The following is a 23,772-nucleotide window of genomic DNA, read 5'->3' as shown; positions in this document are numbered from 1 at the left end:
TCAGAAGATTCGTCTAGTTTAAAGGATTTTCAAGGTCGCCATGTAGTATTAATAGGGATAAAATGCCCTTTTCGGTCCTTAGTAAAAAAAACTAAAAATGAAATATTTCAATTCACTAAGTTACTTTATTCCATTAATATTACATTGTTTTACATTTGACGACTAATATCGAGATAATATTTATAAACAAAGGTCTGCGACCTACTCCAACGTTGTGTAACACTATTCTACTACAATTAGCAATTAATTATTACTGATTCTTATTCTAATCGGGTCCGCAAAGATATATGTACATTTACTTATAGAAAAAAGTGTGTGTTTTTGAATGTCACCTGTTCGCTTAAGGTTCAACTCGGTTCAATGTTATTTCAATCACAGATCATTCGTATATTAACTTATTATTATACTGTAAGCCTTTTTTGGATTTTATGCTTAAGGGTAAAACAATGGTTACTACCTTTCTACAAGCCTCTAAACTAAGGAACCCGGTAATGACTGAGTTGATTACTACTAATATTAAGCAGTATTTCAGCCTTAGTAACGAAAATTACTTCAACATTCGTTTTGACATGTGTTTGATTGGGTGTGTTACCAGTGAGAGCTATATCATGTTTATTTCCAGGCTTTTTTTCTGGTCTCGGATGGTGCTTTTTGGTACCTCTACGATAAGCTTTAGTGAACTAGTGATCTAGTGGAATTTTTATTCCATATCCACTTAGGAGAGACCTTCATTTTTCAATCAACAATACATAAAAATATTGTTAACTTCGTAATCAAAGAGTTTACTTAGAAAACTATTTTAATATCCTTAAAACAAAAATAAAACAAACTATTATGTACATAGCTTGTATTTTTTATGAAATGATATAAAAAAAAGGAAAGGCACAAAGACTCAATATATAAGTTAAAACAAAAGATGACAAGAATTAATTTTTATGTACCAAATTGTTTATATTATATAAATAGTCTTTCAGGTTATATCTTCTTCTTCTTAAAGTTCCATCTCCTATCGGAGGTTGGATATCATAACGGCTATGGTCACTTTGTTGGCTGCTGCTCTGAAAAGTTGTAGTGAACTACAGTTAAACCATACTCTAAGGTTCTTCAGCCAGGAGATGCGTCTTCTTCGTATGCTTCTTCTTCCTTGGATCCTTCCTTGCATAATAATTCTCAGCAGCTTATATTTTTCTCCTCTGGTTATGTGACCCAAATATTCTAGTTTTCTTCTTTTTATGCTGTTCATAATTTCTAACTCCTTATTTAGACGTCGTAGTACCTCAGCATTGGTAATCCTTTGAACCCACTGGATTTGTAATATTCTTCTGTAACACCTCATTTCGAACGCTTCTATTTTTCTTATTATATCTAGTCCGTATTAAAAAAAAAATAAAAATATTTAAACTTTTTATCATCCGAGACAATTTTTGTTCATAAATCACTTAAAACAGTTTAGTATCACAGTAAAACTTAGTATCATTATTAATGTTAAATTTAAAATCAATCATTTGCGAACAGATTCTCAATCTCGTATAATCATCACTCCATTTCACTAAATAACGTACCCGTTTTCAAACTAAATTGAACGTAATATAGTCCCCTGTCAGTAATAAGAAGATTAAAAGATATATACGTCCTATTTCAAGCTGTTCCGTCGAAATGGGAGCAAAATAATCTTTTACTTCACTCTAATCGGTCTGATGTTGATAATCTTCTGCCAATGTTAATTACTTTATAGCACCTGTAAAACTTCTTTGGATTTTCTTTACTGGCTCTTTTAAAACTAATAATAATTAATATTAATTAAGGAACTATTTTTCTTTGACCTAAATTATCTAAAATGTATTTAAACAAACGGACAAAGCGACTAGTATACATTAGGTTCTAACAATTTATTACCTGTATAATAATATATACGATTATTCTGCAGTATACTTTTTCTTTTCTAATTTAGTGGAATGCAGTTTGGTTACAGGATTAGGTTTAGGATTAACTTTTGATTAGGGAAAGTCCTAGAATACTTTGAAATAAGGTTTTTGAAAATATCTATACTTTAATCTCCCTGATATCAAGTCGTATATATTTGTCTACGCTAATACTTTAGGTTTTGCTACTGCTACTTTTGCGTTCTATTTGGCGACCTTATAATTTTAAAGATGTATGTCCTATTTATTTTCTTACCACTGCTTACCTAGTTTTTATTTTTACTTTATAATTTCTCAATTTATTCTCAATCTTAGTTTTACGTTTTTGCAAGTGTTTCAATAGCATTATCTCTAATAGTAGTAGTCGTATTCCTTAAAATTGAATCAATACTTCCTTTATTGTTCCTGTGTGCTCCAGCACACTTTTTCTACCATTTTTCCTCTTCATCTCTTAACATCCACCATGTGATTTTAGTGTTCTCTTCGATATTTTGGTTATGCTTCACTTTTTACTTCTATATATATATATATATATATATATATATATATATATATATATATATATATATATATATATATATATATATATATATATATATATATATACAGCTTAACTAACTTATGCTGTTGGCTAAAGGTTTCACTATTAATATCAAGTCCTTGAATTCGCGCAGTCGCAGAATTTTTGTATATTACAACTTCTTTCCGCATTGTCTCTTAAGGCTCCAATCGGTCGATACATTCCTATACATTTTTTAAATTTATTCTGAAAACCCGCCTTGTTATAATTATTGCGCGGCAATACCTAGTCAACATAATTTCTTCTAGTCTTATAACCTACTCGTTCTTTTACGATTATCCTAAAAAAATTATGGGCAAGAAACATTATAGTCTAATTATGTTACAGATAAACCTCTGTAGTAGTTTGTACTTCGGACTAATTTGGGCTTTGCAATATCAGAACTTGGACAAGCATGAACGTTGAACAATTACTAAGAGTGGCGCAGAATAGAGAACATCTTGATGTCATCCTCATTCTGGCTTTATAACCCTGCGTGGTTCTAGCCTCCCCAAGAATTTCTCTCCAGTTGTCCCTATCCATCGTCTTCCTCCACCAAGCACGTATTCCCATATTCTTCATGTCTTCATCGATGTTCAAGGAACCTTGTCCTGAATCTTCATCTTCTTCTCTGACCAATAGGTCTATCAAGGAGCGGTTGTCTAGCTGGATCATTTTGTTCCATCCGCATTACATGCCCTATCCACCTCAGACGTCCTATCTTAATATGTTTTACGATATATGGTTCCTGGTATATTCGATAAAGTTCGAAGTTGTCTCGTCTTTTCTACACTCCATTGTCATTCACTAGTCCATAGATTCGCCTTACTTTTCTTTCGAAACTAAAACCTAACGTGTTTTTATTACTTTTTGTTAGAGTCCAGGTCTCTGAACCATAATATGTTAGGACTGGGAGTATTATTATTTTGTAAAGTTTTATTTTTGTATTTCGCGATATAATTGTGGATTTAAGGAGGAGATTGAGCTCAAAATAGTTGGCCGTGCAAATTTTGAGTTTTATCTCCGCGGTAATATTATTTTCAGTGTTAAGGAGCGCTTCCAGGTATACAAATTCGTTCACTGCTTCGATGACGTCGTTTTCTATAACAAGTGGCCGTAGGATTTGTGGTTGCGTGCTTTTTTTTTATATAATTCGTTTTTTTTTGTGTTAATTATTAAACCCATTTTAGGCCAGCATTTGCACTGATTAATTAAATATTAAATCAATGGTTGTAATTTGTGACATACGTCTGACTTTTTCCACAGCCAGATTGAACAGTATACAGGAGAGAGGGTCTCCCTGGCACAGCCCGTTATTTATTTTAAAAGGTTCAGGCAGTTTCCCCTGAATTCGTACTATACATTAAACTTTTTCAAGAGTTAGTTTGTTAAACTGATTTGGTATTCGTATTCCTAGATCTTTCATTGCTATTTAAATGGGAATAAGCCACAACTTAAGGTTAAAGTAAGTTTATTGACGTTTCAATTTCTACTTAAGAAATAGTTCTCAAAATACAAATATTAGTAAATTAAACAAATTTTGTTTTTTTGTTAATTGGTAAAAAATTTTTCTAATAATTTAATTTATCCATGTATCAATGCTATGAAAAATACAACATCGTCCGGTCTATTAAAATTAATAGACTAAGGTGGCTAGGACACCTTGAAAGAATTGACACTGGAGACCCTCAAAGACAGATATTATATCAAGAGCCAGTGAAAACCAGGAAGAGAGGCAGGCCAATATCTAGATTTAAAGCTCAAGTCGAAGATGACTTGAGGAATCTAGGGGTCAGAAATTGGAAAGCCAGGGCGAAAGATAGGGGGGAATGGAGACTAATTCTTGAACAGGCCAAGACCCACACAGGGTTTTAGAGCCAAAGATGATGATGATGAATAATTTAATTTTATCTGACTCATTTATATTGACAATTTAGACATACATTATACATTTTAAAGTAGACGACTTTTAAATGATATTGCCAATACTGTTGAGATGCGTTCCTGGGACGACTTTATCTGTAAGATAGTTCATTCGATTACATGAAATCAACTTTAACTTAAGAATTAGTGATATAACAAATATTCGCATTCGCATTCGCAATCGCGAATATTCGCATATTTTGGCATATTCGCATTCGCATTCGCGACATTTGTGCGAATATGAATATAAGAAAAAAAATAATTTGAAGATTAGGTTAAAAAATAAAACACCATTCACTTCTCAGTTTTTTTATTAAAATAACTCACTTTATTTTACAAGCTTAAAAAACTATAAAATTAGAAAACAAAAAAAAAAATGATGCAATGTAAACAAACAAAAACAAATTATTCTCTGAAACTTTTATTATAGTGAAGTTTTTAATTTTAGACAATCATCTTGAAAAAATTAAGAACTATTCATCTACAAACTAAAAATAGTAGGTATATGTGTTTTTGTTTAAACAAACAAACATAAACAGTTCGACTTCAGTTAGATAAGTTCAGATAAATTTAGTAATTCAGCAATTTTCGGAACAAGATACATATAATGTACACTATTAAGAATATCCGTCTGAAAAAATCATAGCATATAATTCGTCTTTAAAAAGACAACCATAATGACAGTAAAATTATCCTGTTAGTGATTCCATAGTAAATTATGAGAGAAAAACCAGGAAAAAACCTCAATATACTATCCCGAGATGGTAAGTATTTGGCCGTACATTTAGTTTACCTTCAATAAACACCAAATTCTGATTTTATATCTTTGTTATTTAAATGTTTTATGTTTTTTTAAATAACAAACATATAAAATCAGAACTTGGTGTTAATTGAAGGTAAACTAAATGTACGACCAAATACTTACCATGTCGGGATAGTATTATGAGGTTTTCTTCTTGATTTTCCCTCATAATTTACTCTGGAATCACTAACAGGAAAATTTAACTATCATCATGGTATGTGGTTGTCTTTTTAAAGACTAATTACATGCTATGATTTTTTCTGACGGATATTCTTAAGCTAAAGTTGATTTCATGTAATCAAATGAACTATCTTACAAGTAAATTTATCCCAGGAACGCAATTCAACAATATTGGCAATATCATTTTCAAGTCGTCTACTTTAAAATGCATAATGTATGTCTGAATTGTCAATATAAATGAGTCAGATAAAATAAAATTATTAGAAGAATTTTTCACCAAGTAACAAAAAAACAAAATTTGTTGAGTTTACTTATGTTTGTATTTTGATAACGATTTCCGAAGTAAAATTGAAGCGTCAATAAACTTACTTTAACCTTAGTTGTGGTTTATTCCCATTTAAATAGTAATTAATTTAAAATGCCACAAGAAATTAGCTTCAGAACAATAGCTGTTTCATTGCTTTCAACATGTCTCTTTCATTCATAAAGTCATAGGCTACTTTGTAATTTATAAATAAGTACCAATGCCATATTCCACTGTTCTTTCTAAAATTTGCAATCTGAAGAATTGTCGATTTACCAGCTCTGAAACTAGCGTGGTATTTTTGTACTATCCGTTTTGCGTATAGTGCCTTACGGAGACATAGTATTGTGAAAAATATTTTATACGCTGCATTTAGAAGCATAATTCCTTTGTAGTTAGATCATTTAAAGATTTCTCCTTTTTTGTGAATGGTGCAAAGTATTCCAATATTCCAATCATTGGGGAAGGATAACTGTGTCCATATTTCCTAAGCTTCTGTAATACCATTATGGTATTTTGGCCATCTTCTTTATATAGTTTAGCTGGGAGATTACCTATTCCGAATAATTTGTTTTTGGGTAGATATCTAACTGCATCTTTAACTTTAAGAATCGTTGGTGATTTCTCTTTCATGTCTTCTGTTCCCCTTACCTCATCTCTTTCATCTTCCATGTTTTCTTCTTTTTCCTTTATATTAAGTGCTTGGTTAAACTATTTCACTTATGTTTGTAATACATCTTTTCTTGTTGGTAATAGGTCGCCATTCTGAATTCTGCATTGTCTTGTGGTTGCTTTGAATCCTTTTCTGTTAATGTTAACTTTCTTATAGAATGCTTTGATTTCTTTCTCTCTGTTGAGGTTTTCCATATATTTAAGTTCCTTATTTAAGTGGTGTCGTTTTTTTCTTTTGTGTATCCTCTTTGCTTTGTTTAAGTTTGTACGGTAAGCATCTTTCTGTAGGCTTCTTAGGCAACATTTTGATGTAGTGATCACAAACCTACAGTAATGGAGTGCACCAGAAGAAGAAGTAATTGTGTAATTTATCGATCTGTATTTATTTTGTATATGGGCATGTTATTAGGACATTTCTTGTAAAATATTGTTAATGTTGATAATATCTATTCGTAAATATCTACCCAAGTTTACTTTTATATACCTACTATAATTTTCAGAAACTTTTCAGTAAACATTTCCAGTTCCTAGTGCCTTTGCTGGCTCAAAGTTCTGCAAAGTCTCTTTTCTCTAAAGAAAGTGTGCGGCGTTCAGTTTTTGTGGTTTCAATTTTTAAGATATTGTGTTCTTGCTTACCCTGGTTTTATGTGCTTTGTCATTTAATGCCCTAGATATATGGTCATTCTTGTCTGCTGGATATTTTTAGAAATCAAAGTTTTTTCAAATTTTCGTCTTTGCTATTTTGTACTCGTCAGGAATGTATTATTCGCGATAAGTTCTTCTCAATTGCCGTTTTTTTTTTATAATTTATTCCCTTACATTTTGCATAAATGAAATTTATATCCAAATCTACAAGGAAACTAAGTTCCAGAAGCTGGCTGTATACCAAGTATCACAAAAAATTTTTGTTAAAATCCTTTATAAAAGGTATATAAAATTAAAAAAACCCAAACGGGCTATGTCACGAAGACAAAACGTTTTCGGAATCTATATTCCATCATCATTGTCTAGGTGTACATGTTTTGAGCCACTAAATATCTGGGTAAAAACCTGTTAAAAGTTATAAGTTACAATTTCCGTACCTCAGAGCAAAACTGTATTAAGTCCAAAATTTAAGTTTTCTACTTTTTTGGCTCACTGGGATTAAAATTTTCCGCTCTATTCAATGGTGCTTCTTATTCGCTGTTTCGACTGAAATTGGCCAAAGTAACCTTTTATGAACAGTATTAAGTCCACATTGCGCTTAGAGCAAAACAGTATCTTCTGCATTTCAAATGTATTAGATCCAAAGTGGTGTGTACATTTCCCAGGGCAAAACCATATTATGTCCAACAAAAAGTATTATGTCCCACATAATGTAATTCAGGCAAAGCATTAAGTCCACAATCTTTTAAAATTTGACAAGTCTGTGCTTGTTGAGGTGTGAATTACATAGTACAATACGTGCGTTTGTTCAGTTCCCTATTTGCAGTGTATTGAAGCGCATGTTCTCTTCGCTTTTAAACCCGGTGTTATATTTTTTGTTTAAGTCGTGCATGTTAAATTAAACGAGATAGCCAAAAATGGAAGATAGAGCTCACAGAATTCTTCCGCTTGCGCTGAGCGGTAAACAAAACGTGAATAATGAATCCTCATCAGTGGAAAATATTTCTAGTAAACGTAAGTATTTCTAATGATAAATAATAAGTTTAACTACATTATAAAGACAAATGTTTTGAATTTACGGTGACGATCTTTAACATTCGTACGCCAGTTAATAGAAACGTTATACCTAATGAATTTAAAATAAAAAAAGGATGAATTATTTTGTTCTTGTTATATAAGATACGGAGTCACTTATAATAGCTGATATTATTGTTTTAGAAAAGTAAAAGAAATAAATCTCAAAGCTCTTGTCAATGTATTTCTCTTTTTTGCCTGTACATCTTTTTTTTTTATTGTTTTAGACTACCTTGAGAGTCAGAATTCGGATGAGGCTATGGCTGTACGGATCACATCACCGTCTTTGTTAGATATATCTTACAACTTTGTTAACCTGCAGGAGGATACAACTGAAATGCAGCTAAATGCAGCTGTTGTTGTTTCAGATGTACCTAAAGACATACCTTCTTCAAGTAGCAGCTTGCTTATTAACGAAATTAAGCAACCACCACTGGAGCTCAATTCATCTACAAGTACCATACACCAAGACGAGGAAGATCCATTTGAATATTCGGGAAGTTCATTTGTTCCTAGCATTAATTCGAGTACTGACAATGATTTTGAAATCACAAATGAGGGTGAAGATGAAAATGAAAAAGAGGACATGGTAGCCGATCATCAAAGCAAAGGTAAGAAACGTTTAAGGAACGAAAGTACGTGGCAACGAAACGAACGAAAAAAGAAGAGGATGGCAGGCCAACAATATAAATTTTCCAAAACTAAAAAGACTATAAAGGAAAGGAAGGTTCGAGAGCCTTGTAGAAACTGCCGTTTAAAATGCAATGAAAACATCTTAGGTCCTCAGAGAGCACAAATTCACCGACAATTTTGGAATCACGAGACAACCATAGATCAAAAAAGACAGTTTTTATGTTCTTGTCTTGAAAAAATGTGTATCAAAAGAAAAAGAGAACGAACAGGTGCTCGAGCTGGAAAACGCCATTGTAACTGGAAATATTTTTTTACCATTGAAGGAAAAAGGTTTCAAGTTTGCAGTAAGTTATTTTTGCGTACTCTAGATATTTCTCAATTCGTAAGCATATAATGGCCTACCCATGTGAAGAATCACATTATAGTCGAAGAAGGACGGCGAAAAAATATTTAGGAGGTCACTTAAATATTTCTACAATGTTTAGGATGTTTAAGGAAGAGTGTGATTTGAAAAACATTCCTTCGGACGAAGTAGGCAAAGAATGGCTTTACAATCACATTTTTAATACAGAATTTAATTTATCGTTCGCTGTTCCTTCAAAAGATACTTGTGATAAATGTGATAAATTTCTAATCAATCTAAGACAGTCAAACTCTGAAGCTGAGCGAGAAACATTACAAGTGTAGTATAACGCTCATTTGTTAGAGGCCGATAAACGGTAAAAATTGAAACAGATAGACAAGGAGATGTCCATCAATAACCATGGACAAAAAGTTTTAATGATAGATTTACAAAAATGTCTTCCTTGCCCAAAGCTAACTAACTCTCAAAGTTTTTACAGTCTAAAACTCTGGTGTTTTAATTATACAATTTATGATTCAACGGAAAAACAGGCGAACTGTCTAATGTGGGATGAATCAATTGCTGGCAGAGGTGGAAACGAAATGGCCTCATGCTTGGTCCAATACATTCATTCATTACCTCAAAGCACAACTTCGGTTGTTATTTGGACCGATAACTGCCCATCCCAAAACCGGAACATACAAATGATTATGTGCTACTTTTATCTACTTTCGAGATATCCACATATAAAAGAAATAACTCACAAATTCCTTTTGCGAGGGCATACGCACATGGAGGTGGACAGTATACATTTAGTTATAGAACGAGAAGCTAAAAAATGTCCTAATTTTCAAATTATTACTCCATGGGATTGGTTACAGTTGGCTAGAATTTCCGGAAAAAACAAAGATTTCAAAGTGTATAAAATGACAACGTCTAATTTTAAAGACTTTAATAAACTGTACAATTCTTGCGATTCACCATTTCAAAATAAAAAGAAAACTGAGAACAACGCAAAATTTTTAATTTCACAAGCAGTATGTATGCAATTCAGACAAGAAAATCCTGGGATTCTGTACTTTAAAACAGACTTCGATTTGGAATTTCAGAGTGTAGACTTTAACCGAAGAGCTGGTAGAAGAAATCATCAATCTTTAGAAGATTCTCTGGTTTCCTTGAGAGAAACCTTAATTCCGATAAGTACTAAAAAATTCAATGATCTTCAAAAGCTGCTAAAGTGGGTTCCAGCGAGGTTTCACTATTTTTTTCAGACTCTAGTACATAAAGACACAATTCAGATTACTGATAATTAGCGGAAGTAGCCCTGCATTTGTTTAGTTTTTAATTATTATTTTGTTACGTACTTCAAAAGTTATTGTTAAATTTTTTACTTAATAAACATACAGTTACTTTACGACCATTTCTGTTTTTTAATTAAACTTTTTTCTAGTTTTTTTTACTTGCTCGTATTAATGGTTTTGTTACAAATACTTCCGTATAGTATTTTTAATTCTGTATATCCAAATATTTCCTTAATTTTGTAAAATAGGTATGATGTTTTCCATAATGGAGATTTTGCCACAAGATAGGTGGAAAAATTAATGTTAAGTCACAGTCAAAAATTTATTTTTCAGAGCAGAAATATGTAAAGTCCATTTTTTTCAAAAACAGTAGTATTAAAAAAAATTTTTTTTTAGTGGTAAAAAGAACAATGATTAAAATTCATATTTAAAAGAATTTGCTAAATAAAATTTAATGTATTAAATGGAAAATGTTACAAAACAGTAAAAATAATTTTTATTTTCGCTCTCCTGTAAAATTTATATTTTGTGACTTAATACACTTTTGTTCTGAGGTACGGATTTGTTTTACATTATTTAGTCTTATATATTAGGATGTCAAAGTTACCAGTGGATATGATAACATGGCAATGTTTGACTCCACATGAAGTTGCTGGTCCTGAGACGAAGTGTCTACGAGGACTTGATATTTTTATCATTTTTTCATAATATCAAGAGTATCTTTATTTTCCCGTTTTTTAAATTAAAATTGATAAATAATTTACGGAGATATTTGCAAAAAAGCAAAATGCATTTTTTTGCACTAATTTATAAATTGTATTAATTTTTTTATTAACATAATAAAATGTTATTAATACATTTGAACATCGAGGAATTACCCTCTTTTAAATTTGAGCGAAATTTTCCCCCTGATCGGTCTAATAGTTTAAATGTTATTTAATTTATTTATCCCTGAGGCTAAATATTTAAACTATTGAACTTGCTCTAGTGATGATTCATTCTATGTAGACACATTTAGCAAATTTTATAGGATTCTTTAAGACTTAAACTATCTTAGAAGTTAAATGCATGTTGCGATTTCATCGAAATTATTTACAAAATAAACGTTTGAAAAAGGGGTATGGTTTTTTACTTATAAACAATTGTAATAACTTTTATATTTTTTAAACTACAGACTTATACGTACAGCCATTGGATAGCTGGTAAAAAAACTCACATTAAAAAAAACCTTCTATGACCAATAGGAACGAAGTTAGAGATTATTTTTTAAAAAGTCATATCTCCATTGTTTATAAACATTTAGAAGTAAAATTTGCCTAAATTTTGAATCAAAATCTAAGTTTTACATTGAAACTTATAGCTATAGGTAAAATTTATCCAATTCTTCAAAACTTACATCCCTTCGAAACGAAGGTACTTTCGAAAGATCGACATAGGAAAGTAGAGGGTTAACTGTTTCAGCTCCGTTTTTTTTTTCGAGATCGGAACTTCAAATTGAAACGCGTAGAAAAAATTGACATTACCTCGGTTTCGATTGCAGCTAGAAGGCTTTGTTTAATCTGGGAAAGATCAACATATATTTTTTTTCATTTTATATCAATGATATAATAATACTTTTTATAATGTATTTTATAAATTAAATTTCAGGTAAAAATTATGTCATCAATGATAATACTGCGACAAACTATTCGAGCCAAATTAAAAAAAAAAGTCAGTTTTTACGGTGAATTTCAAATGGCCTCAATTTTTCCGAGGTTTCCCATATTTCGCGGCCAGTGAAAACTATGTAGTTATTCATATTTCGACGAGCTACCTCAGATTAAAAAAAGAGGCCTTTAGCTGCAATGGAAACCTCAGTAATGGAAGGATAATGTAAATTTTTCCTATGTGTTTCAATTTGAAGTTCCGATCTCGAACAAAAAAACGGAGCTGAAACAGTTATCCCCTCCACTTTCCTATTTCGAAGGGCCGTAAGAATCGAAAAATTAGATGAACTTTATAGTTATAAGTTTCGATATAAAGTTTAGATTTTCATTCACAATGTTTGCAAATTTTACTTCTTAATGTTCATAAACAATGGAGATATGATTTTTTTTAAATAGTCCCTAACTTCGTCTCTATTGGTCATAGAAGGTGTTTTTTTAAATGTAAGTTTTTTTACCATCTATCCAATGGTTGTACGTACAAGTCTGTAGCTTGAAAAATAAAGAAGTTATTACAATTGTTTATAAGTAAAAAACATACCCCTTTTTGAAACGTTTATTTTGTAAATAATTTCGATGAAAACGCAATATGCATTTAACTTCTAAGATAGTTTAAATCTTCAAGAATCTTATGAAATTTGGTAAATGTATCTAGCATCATTATTAGAACAAGTTCAATAGTTTAAATATTTACCCTCTAATAAAAACGCAAGGTAAAAATACGAGGACCTTTTCATCTATTTGTCATCTATCTAGTAACCCCCACCTATGTCATAAAAGCTTCAGATATCTGCGAAAAATTTTTTGACGTTTTTTTAATCAGACTGGGCTATAAATATTTGTAAGATAATCCCTAAAACCTGACACTTAAATTCCTATTACTTAAAAAAATATTTCTGTAAAACTTAGGACCAGTAGTTAAAAAGTTTAAAAAAATTTACATATTTCATTTCAAATTATTTTATTTTGTCAGCATTTTAAATAATATTTTTGGTTTGGACTCTAAATTTTTAAATAGGTTATAATTGCACATTTTACCACTTATACTTTTACAAAATGAAGAAATATTTTTTTACAGCTAGCACAGCTCTATATTTTTCCTAATATGTAATTTATTTTTGTTACAGAATTCTCACTGGTGACACAGCTTAAACGTAAGTTTTTATAAATATAAATTTAATGCTAATTTACAATTTTTTCCATTTATGCACTTATTCTATCATAACAATTTTACGTTTACTTAATATTTATGTTTATTATGTTTATAAAGTAAATCTTTGCTTAACATGTCCATTTACTAAATGAAAGAGCTTTCTCTTACCCGTAAACTGTAAGCCCTTTGCGAGATGTTGTTTGAAAACTAAACCACAACTTGAGCTCGGTATTTGAAATTCAGTTCGGTGGCAATATGTTAAACAGTTTCATTTAAGGGTAAAACTAAGTTTGATTATTACCGGCTGACGGAGACCTTGGATAAAGTAGGTATACCAGGTAGAAAAATAGTCATGATATCAATGAAAGTCAAAAAACTGTAATAAAACTTGCTTTGATTAAATTTACTTGATACATTGAAGAACAAAATAACTCTTAACCTATTAACCACCAAGCAAAGAAATACTGCAATAATATGTAATATATTTTATTAACTAGGGTAAAATAAACAAACATTCGTAAAAAAAATTGTTTTACACATTGATACTGACAGGTGTGACAACAAAAAAATGGTTCGTTTTCGAACCTTTGGCGGAACTGAGGTATAAAAATTGAAATACACAATTTTATTTTTTGTGAAAAGTTTCAAAACATTTGGAGTGTAAATTGACCTGACATTTTTGATAAACAAAATCAGTATAGTTAAAACACCGCCTGCATCTTCTTTTTGCATTTTCTGTATGCTTTATGTATTTTTCGACGGTCTGCCCATGTTTATTGTTAACGCCACAGTTGACTATTCATCTTCTTCACTCTTATTCTGTTCTGGTTCTTCTTGTTCATCGTCTGATTTCATTAAACTAACAACAATATATGACCGAAAATCGATTTGGGATATGGAGCTTTTGTTTGCCAATCTGAAAAGTTTTAAGACATTTACAATGGAACTATCAATTACGTTTTTAAAAAGTAGCCACCACAATTTCTTTCCTTGTACAACAATCCTTTAATTCGCAATGCCGTTGTCATGTGAGTTAACGCCACCCATACATCTATTGTATTCTTGGATAACATTCGGCATGGGGATACTTCAGCTTCTTTGTCAAAAACGAAATCAAACGACTATCTATCTTTTTTAGAAATAATTTTTGATGTTTCCAGTGGACACTTTTCAATCCTATTTTCTTGCACTGTACCAGTTGCATAAATTTCCTTTTCTTTCAATATTGTGAACAGCCTATAAGACGAAAAAAAGTTGTCAAAAAATACCCTGTGGTTAGAGGGAGTTTCTACAACACTTAGTAATTTTAATACTACATCAGCACCCAAGCCTAAATCTGATTTTGTTGTGTTAGTGTCACCATAGGCTATTAACTGGAATAGTTATCCATCAGATGAACAGAGGCAGCATAACTTAACCCAAAACGTACAGGTTTTCCCTTTAAAAATATGTTCGCAGACTGCCTTTAAAAATACGGTACCATTTCTTCGTCTATAGATAAATTATATGCGAAAATACCAAATTACAGGAATTTTCGATTCATTATGTCGAAAAAGGGAAAAGTTTTGCAAATTTATAATTTTTTTGTAACACCGTATTATAACTTACGTGAATATACTTTTTGATACGCTGAAATTGATTTCTACTCATACAGTTCCTAATGAATGTCACGTTCTTATCCCGATCTTTGCTTCATTACATATTCATTTGTGGCAAGGTATGATATCCAGTAAGAATGAGTATTCCCAAAAACATTTTCAGTGATGCATTTGTCAAATTAAGATCGTGACAGTTATTATCGTGGGCATATTTAATGGTAAAATTAATAATAAGGTTGTAAACTTCATCATCGAAGAAGAGCTAGAAACATTCGTAATGGATTTTTGCAGCGACACGGTTCTCAATTTGTATCTCCTTTTCAATCTCATGTAATTGTGATGCTGCTGAAAATGTCGAATCAGTTTTTATAGACCATTTTGGAGTTGTTACACTTCATAAATTTTTTATTTGATTTGCTAGTTGTTGGTTCGACATCGAGTCACTCACTAGTAAGAATCTTTACAAAGTCGGCAACTTCGGTCGGATTTACTTGTGGAACGTTCTGTCAGAACGGTATCTATAGCAAAAATCTCAAATGTACCGGCAATATCTCGAATCTCATTGTCACCTACAACGTCACGTAATAGATGATATGAAACTAAAAAATAGTAAATAGTTTACCTGTTTACCTACAACATCATTATCAATAATTTCTTCATCTGTCAATTCATCACAGTCCGGAGATATTATAGCTATTTCTGCGACTTCATCATCATTAAAGGTTAAAATATTAATTAAATATAAATTAATTTAAAATGCCACAAGAAAATAGCTTCAGAACAATATTCATCATCATTATTACTGATATTCTCCAATTCGGCTTTTAATTTCAACAAAGTTAAAGCCCTTATAGGGTTATTTTTTCGAATAGACATATTTTCTACAACACTACACAACCTCACAACCCTAGATTATAACAAAACTAATTACCAGAATACCCATCTTTCTAACACATAAAATATAATAAGAACTACGTGTGAGTCACTTTGAAATTCCTGACCAGACAAGATTCAAGTTTACATCCCTTACTTGTTTGTTATCGAACCATAAAGGTTGTGGCATATTATCGTGCACATTGTGTTTCCAGCACATAGCGTTTAGTTTCCGAAAAATATAACTTAAATGGTTTTAAATATAAACAACGCACACTGTCCAGAACATAGCGTTTCAGACACTTAACGTTTCCGTTCAGTATATTCGAAAACAATATTTTACTGATGCTGACGGCTACGTAACGAGTCGTAACCGGTTGGTAAGGATAATGTGAATTAGATGTCCGTCGTTTTCCCCTTGTTGTTTATTTAGGTATTTGTTTGATTTTGATACAAAGTATTTAAAAAAATAATTTTTGAGGCTATTTTGTCATTTATGCATGTGTTTTTATTGCTTTGTGACAATTAATCACGAAAGTGATAAACAAGTGTTATAAAACTCAGAGAAACTAATCAAATTAAAAACATTTGTAGTGAAAATTATTCGTTTAAAACTTTTTATATTATTGCTTTGATGTCTTTTTATTGTAAAATTTCCAGAAAAAAGTGATAAGACTCAAAAGAAAATGTGTTTGAAATTTTAAGTTATTATTGTCAATAACTTTTTTATTTTCCATTTTACGATATAACTTAATAGGAATATTGTAGAACATAGAACAAGTTGAAGACAATTTAGTTTCGTACAAATAATTTGTGACAAAATTTCCTGTGGGGTTGCTGGTTTATTCTTTGAAAAACCCCCATTAATATTGATCTTATGTTATTTTATTGTAAAATAACCAAAAAAAGTTAAATATTTTTGTTTATAACTTTTCATTTTACGAGTTTTCGTTTTATTTTACGATTAAAAGTAATAAAAACTAAAGTTATAGACAATTTAATTTGCTACAAATAATGTTTAATAGCATTTTCCATAGTGTTACTAGTTTATAAGATACAGCTGGAAAACCCTTTACACCCCTTATTCCAAGATGGCATCTCTATTATATTGCTTTATGAAAAAGTAATAGGTAAATAATGTTTTATAAAATTTTCTATAGGGTTGCTAATTTACGAGATAATATCAGATCTTTATCTTTATATGTTTTGTTGACTACATAAAAGCCTTTGATAGTGTTGGATAGGACAAACTATGGAACATACTGACGACATTGGGTGACTCAAACATCTTTAGCAAACTGTATCAAGATAACCTGGCATATATTCAAATAGACGGATGCTTATCTGATAAATGCACTTTGGAGAAGGGAGTACACCAAGGATACGTTTTATATCCTTCATTATTTAACATTTAAACAGTTTTGGATACTTGGGATTGGGGAGTAAACCTAGGCGATGTTAAAATACCTACCTCGCGTTTTGCAGACGACACTACACTTTAATCCTGTACTCCGGAAAAAATTGAAAAATTAAAAAACACGAGGTAGAAAGTAAGAATTCTGGACTTATGGTTAACTACATCACAACCAAAATCATGGTTACTGATAACCAACAACACTTTTTTGAAAACTGAAATATTGTGGAGTGTGCAATAGTCTCATGTACGATATATCTTGGATCCCTAGTTAACAACACAGAAAGTTATGAACAAGAAATTTGAAGACGCTGACAACTAGTAAGCAGCAATGACTGAACTAAACATTCGTTTAGTCTTCAGCAACAAGAAAAGATTTGTTTTAACCCTGGCCTTTTTCATATTTTACTATGCGTGCGAGACATGAACTGTAAAAGAATCAGATAGACAAATCTATACAGCGATGGGCAGACATTACGAAAAAGCTTCTCAAAAAATAGTATACTGAGGCAGTACGTGTAACAGATGACCGCAACCAGTAAAAAAATATCATTAGTCAAATTCTGCGAGCTGCTGAAACTCACAAATAAAATACATCTTCTAAGATGATAATGGCTATGATGATAAATCCAATCATTTTAAAAATAAAATTTTTTTGTATACAATATAAAGACATATTTTGGCACGTATATAATATCAAGCGTCACCTGTCGAAAAAATTGACAGCAAAATTAAAAACTCGAAAAACTACGAAAACCATATTAATCATATTAACCATAGTAAGTTGGAGGTCAGAAAATTTTATGACGATGCAAAGACAGTAAAGTAAAATTTAAAAACAATAACATAAAATTTTTAAATTTTAAAAAACAGGATACTTTTATTTAACAGCTGCATAAAAATACTTTTCATATTATCTAACCGAACTTGTTTTCTAATTTTCCACTCTGATGAGTGAAATGTTTAGGAAAAATTGGACGAAAACGTGCCAGACTTGGCCTAATGAAGCGATACTCAAAGTATGGAGAGTATCTATCATAAACTTTTTTGCCGACGGGGACGGGGACGGGAACTATCCGTTAACATTCAGAATGTGACCTAGATAGAAAATATTTTAATATTTATATTCAATATATGCCTTGAGAATATGTAATGGAACCTAGTAATCTATATTCATACTGAAGTTTATTTTTAATTCCAATTTAAAGACGAGTCATGTTTTACATTTTTTTACCTGTCGGTGAAGTCTACTAGATATTAAATTTACAAAATAATCGCTATATAACATGCTTTTTAAAGATTTTCTCTCAATTTATTTTACAGCTGTACCACATTGCATGTTAAAGAAAGATTAGTTGCATGCCGTATACACCATTATTCAATTTGAACAGCAATTTGTAATGCAAGCACCTAGAATCTGTTTTCAATCCTATTTTTGGTTACTCCCTTTTATAAAATATTCAATATTCAGCCAAATGATGCGTAACACGCGATTGGCCACGCTTCCATTTATCTCTCTCGACCACAAAAAGCTCGGTATAAAAACATAAGAGCGGTATAAAATTGGGTTTGAAATAATATCCAGATATCTGGTATTTATTCTTGGTTCATTTTTTGTAGTCTTTCTTTGCTGACCTACTTATATCCACCTCTACGAATTTTTGCGGTAAAATATTTTTTAAGAGAGAAAAGGCGAGTGAAATTCAGCAATAACTCACTTCAATAAATTAATATAGTTATCAAAGCGCTATCTTAGTCAATATATTATTAAATTCTAGCAATTTTACATTTATCCACAACTGTTTCTTAAAATTTTTTAATTATATATTTATTTACTTATTGTATGTCATACGGAAATAGCAAACAAACATGTAGAAATTCTTATGAAAAGTAGGTCAACTTATATAGAAGAACAAACATGGTTTCAGTCTCTTCACTAGCTAGTCACTTCACTACTACGACTGGGACCAGGAGACGGTTCATTTATACAGTCGATGGTGACGTGGCCTAGGTGAGTGTTAGGGTGAGGATTGGCGCGAGAGTTTGCGCGAACATTTCCGACAGTGGTTTTGATTCGAGGATGGAGGGGGCGATATTTTCTTTATGAGAGATCTCCATGTAGAAGGTAACCATATGGCGGCATCTCTTTTTATTAAGACAATTTGGCCTTTTTTCTATTTCTGTGGCTTCTCTGATAATTCTTGGTTTATAGAAGCGGATAGGGGCTATGGTTCTGGAGTTTTCAAAATCAATTTTGTGACCTGTATGAAGATGGTATTGACCGAGACCTGAAACTGAATCGGAATTGCGAACAGAAATGGAATGCTCCTAAATCCTATTTTGGATTCTACGATTTGTTGGGCCTATATAGGATCGGAGACAGTCTGCATCAGGAATTTCATAAACTCCATGCTGTTCATTTGGAATCGTGTCTTTGATTGATCGGACAAGAGATGAAAGTTTTTGTTGGGAGGTAAATATTGTTTTTATTCCTCTTGGTTTAAGAATTTTATCGATTTTGTCAGTGACACCTTTGATGTAAGGAAGAAAAGCTTTCGTATGATAAGGGTCTGAGTATTTGGATTGAGATTGAGTGGGAGATTGATGTCTGTGGATGCTCCTATTGATGTGATTTTCGCGGTAACCGTTCTGCGTGGTAGTGAAGTTGGAGGCTGATCACAAGGAAATTGCAATTTTTGGGAATACTTTGGTTCGGTATTTGCAGAAAAGGTATACGATAACTAGAATAATAACCAGGGATAAGGTTGTTATAGTGAATAAGGGTAGATGTTCCTCAATGAATGATTGGCTCATAATATGGTCCAGTTCTTCTGAATATTGGTCCAATTTCTTGTACGTTGTAACCTTGTACACAGATCATGGACATCTCGTAAGTTTTTGGTAAGTTGCGGCGAGGTTTTAAAAGCTGGGCTTCACATAAAGCTTCGGTGTCTATGGGATACGGAAGAATATCTGTACACATTCTTTTGGTTTGACTGATTTGTTTGCATTTTTCGGTGTCAATGGGTAAGACATATGAAATTGAATCATTATCTCGCGCTATGTATTTATGAACAGTTGAAAGTATTTGATGAAAACCAGTTTGATTATCTAATATTGGTATTGTTCTGAAGCTATTTTCTTGTGGCATTTTAAATTAATTAATATTTAAATGGGAATAAGCAACAATTAAAGGTTAAAATACGTTTATTGATGTTTCAATTTCCACTTCGGAAATCGTTCTCAAAATACAAACATTAGTAAATTAAACAAATTTTGTTTTTTGTTACTTAGTGAAAAATTCTTCTAATAATTTAATTTTATCTGACTCATCTATATTGACAATTCAGACATACCTTATACATTTTAAAGTAGACGACTTTAAAATGATATTGCCAATAAAGACGAATTACATTTTATAATCTTTTCTGACGGATATTCTCAAGTTAAAGTTGATTTCATGTAATCGAATGAACTATCTTATAAGTAAAGTCGTCCCAGGAACGCAACTCAACAATATTGGCAATATCATTTTAAAGTCGTCTACTTTAAAATGTATAAGGTATGTCTGAATTGTCAATATAGATGAGTCAGATAAAATTAAATTATTAGAAGAATTTTTCACTAAGTAACAAAAAACAAAATTTGTTTAATTTACTAATGTTTGTATTTTGAGAACGATTTTTGAAGTGGAAATTGAAACGTCAATAAACGTATTTTAACCTTTAGTGGCTTATTCCCATTTAAATAGTAACTAATATTGGTATTGAATATAATTGATACAAGGTGAAGATTTTGGGATCAACTAACGGAATTTCGAGAACGAAAACAATTTTTGAATCAAGCTGATAAGCTTGCAGTCTTATTATGTCAATATACTGAGATATATTTGACATATAAGTGGGTAGAGGCAATACGTTATTTTGTAATGACTGTGAGTTTTCTTTTAATGCGTCCACTCAGTCTATGGGCGAAATAATAGAACTATGTAGAATTTGCAGGCGAGAGAATGTGATAGAATTTAGTATATCATTTAAATAATTTTCTAAAAATACGTAGCTTTCCATTAAGGGTTCACATAAATCTAGTATTTGTCATTGTGCTTGGTAAAAGGAGATGTCATTATTAATGTTCAGAAGTGTAGTCTCGACAGTTTTTAAGTTTTTGTTAAAAGTTTCTTCGTCTATTTGCAATTTTTGAATTGTAGTGTTGAAGGTTCTTATAACTGAAGTGGTAACAGATATTTCATTTTTTCAGAGATTTTCAATTTGAGTTTAATCGGAATTTATCCTATTTATACATTTATTAAAGTAGTCGCCGTCAGAGGCGTCTAAATTTCCAGTAATACATTTCCAAATTGTTCCAATCCCATTTACTAAACCGCGTTTTAGGGGTTTATTATAAGGTACTGTGTCAGAGGTTATTTCTTTATATTTTAAGTTAACGGATTTTGAGATTTGTTTTAGCAGACTAACATGTGTCTGTACTTCGTGTATCCACGTTAATATATTTTTCTAATAGGTTTTCCAAAATTCTGCTATTGTTGGATATTGTAGTTTTGATAGGGAATAATTCTTTGTAAACAAGTAAAGTCCATTTGTCGTTAGATATTCGTATAGTTCCTTTTTCATGAAAGAATATTCCAATTGTGTTAGTAATGGTAGTGAGGAGAATTTGGGATTGGACGATAGAAAGAAGTCCATAGAATATGTAAAGGAAAATTATTCAAAATAAGGTTTTAGTCTGTCAAAATTTACTTTAGAGGTTTGGTTAGTTTTGGGGTTAAGAATAATTGCAAAATTTGTAAAAACTTTGTGAATTTTGTCAATTCGTCACGAATAGTTAAAGCATAGTTTTTGGTAGGGTATTCGAATATATTCATATTTATTCTTTCGAATGGTGTTTTTGGAGTTTCTGTTATGACTAGTGGTCCACTTAAGTTTTTCCTGCAAATCTCACATGCTTTTACAAATTTCTCTACATCTTTTGTTAAATTCTTTCAATTGTATTTCTGTTTTATTCTTCTGACAGTTTCGTTTATTCCTCGATGTAAATTGTTTTTATCCCAATGGTAATGAATTAAAATTTGAGGGATTTCGTCTTCGCTGGCTGTTTTAATTATATTTTGACAGATTCTTAATTTTAATTCTTTGTCAGCCAAAATATAAGAAAATATCTCTAGGATAGGTAGTTCGAGATTATTATCGACACAATATATTTTTGATTCATCTTCATTTTTGATTCATGTGATATTACTCGTTCGGAATCAAACGGTAATGGTATTTTTGCTGTGTACGATATTAATTCTTCGGTTACTATATTTCATGTATTCTTCGAATATGTCATTCATTATTTTCTCGTGGAGTTCTCCAAGTTTATTTTGCCAGAAAAATGTAACAATACTTTTGTTGGATTTGTCTAATAAGTCCGTATTTGATGCTTAAATTTTAGAATAATCGATTATTGACTTAGTTCTATACAGTTCGATAAACTTGTCAAGTTCTTCGGACATTTTTCTATATTTTCTTCATCGTCGTCTTTGTTTTCTTAAGTTTGCATGTCATCTTCATGCAATGCATGTATTGAGATTTTTGATTGAAAGTTTGCACAATCTTTGAAATGGTTAATCTTTATTCTTGATAGGGCATCTGCATTTCTGTTTACTTTTCCTGCAAGATCTTCTATTTTATAATTGTATTCTTCAAGTTTTAGGCGCCAACGCGAAAATCGGCTTCGGGGATCTTTTATCAAGAAAAGACAGGTAAGGGGTCGATTATCGGTAATAAGGGTGAATTTTTGGCCAAAAAGATGTGGTCTAAAATGTTTGACTGCCCATACGATAGCTAATAATTCTCTCTCTATAGTCGAATATTTTGTTTCGGTACCGCATAATGTTCTAGGGGCATAAGCTATGGGTAAATCTTTTCCAATAGGGCCTTGGGATAGAACGGCTTCAATCGCGAATGCACTAGCGTCAATTGTTAGTAAAAATGGTTCCTCAAAATTGGGATATATAAGTATGGTATCTGATGATAAAATATTTTTGAGTTCGATAAAGGCTTCTTTGCATTCAGAATAAAATAAAAGGTACCTCTTTCTGAAGTAGTTTTGTAAGTAGTTTAGAAATTTTGGCAAAATTTGGAATAAATCTTCTGTAGTAACCGGCTAAGCCAGAGAATGATTTTATTTCGTTGGTGTTCTTTCATTCCGGGAAGTTTTTGATGCAAGATTATTTAAGCTGGATTTGTTTTTACGCCATTTTCTGTTACAGGATGGTCCAAATATGCCACTTCTTTTCTTAAAAATTTGCACTTGTCTGGCTGTATTGTTAAATTTCCTTTTCGTAACCTTTTAAAAACTTTTATTAATCGTGACATGTGGTCATGAATAGTGGGTGAGTAAATAATTATGAGAATTCCATGGGTACAAAGAGTTACTAATGTTGAGGTACTTCGTCGCATGTGTAAACAAAAAGAATTACTAAGAATAATCAAAGATAGGAAAATGCAATACTTGGGTCATGTGTTGAGAGGCGAAAGATACGAATTACTTCAAAAAGGAAGGAAAATTACAGGGCAAAAGATCAATAGGAAGACGCCAGAACTCGTGGCTGAAAGACCTGAGGAGATGGTTCGACCGCTCATCTGCAAGAATCTTTTGCGCAGCAGTTTCC

General features: G+C 31.4%; 1 protein-coding gene across 1 annotated transcript in view; it reads left to right on the top strand.

The window, feature by feature from the left end:
- The window catches only part of LOC140442663 (GTP-binding protein Di-Ras2), a 1,562,201-nt gene that overhangs the window by 656,832 nt on the left and 881,597 nt on the right, over positions 1-23,772 (top strand). The window contains exon 3 of the mRNA XM_072533657.1: positions 13,189-13,215. The gene's annotated coding sequence lies outside the window, so the exon portion shown is untranslated. The remainder of the gene's footprint in view (positions 1-13,188; positions 13,216-23,772) is intronic.

This window comes from Diabrotica undecimpunctata, chromosome 6 (assembly GCF_040954645.1).
Source record: "Diabrotica undecimpunctata isolate CICGRU chromosome 6, icDiaUnde3, whole genome shotgun sequence".
NCBI classification, from domain to species: domain Eukaryota; kingdom Metazoa; phylum Arthropoda; class Insecta; order Coleoptera; family Chrysomelidae; genus Diabrotica; species Diabrotica undecimpunctata.
The sequence above is the reverse complement of the archived record's forward strand: the minus strand, read 5'-3'. Positions and strand labels throughout refer to the sequence as shown.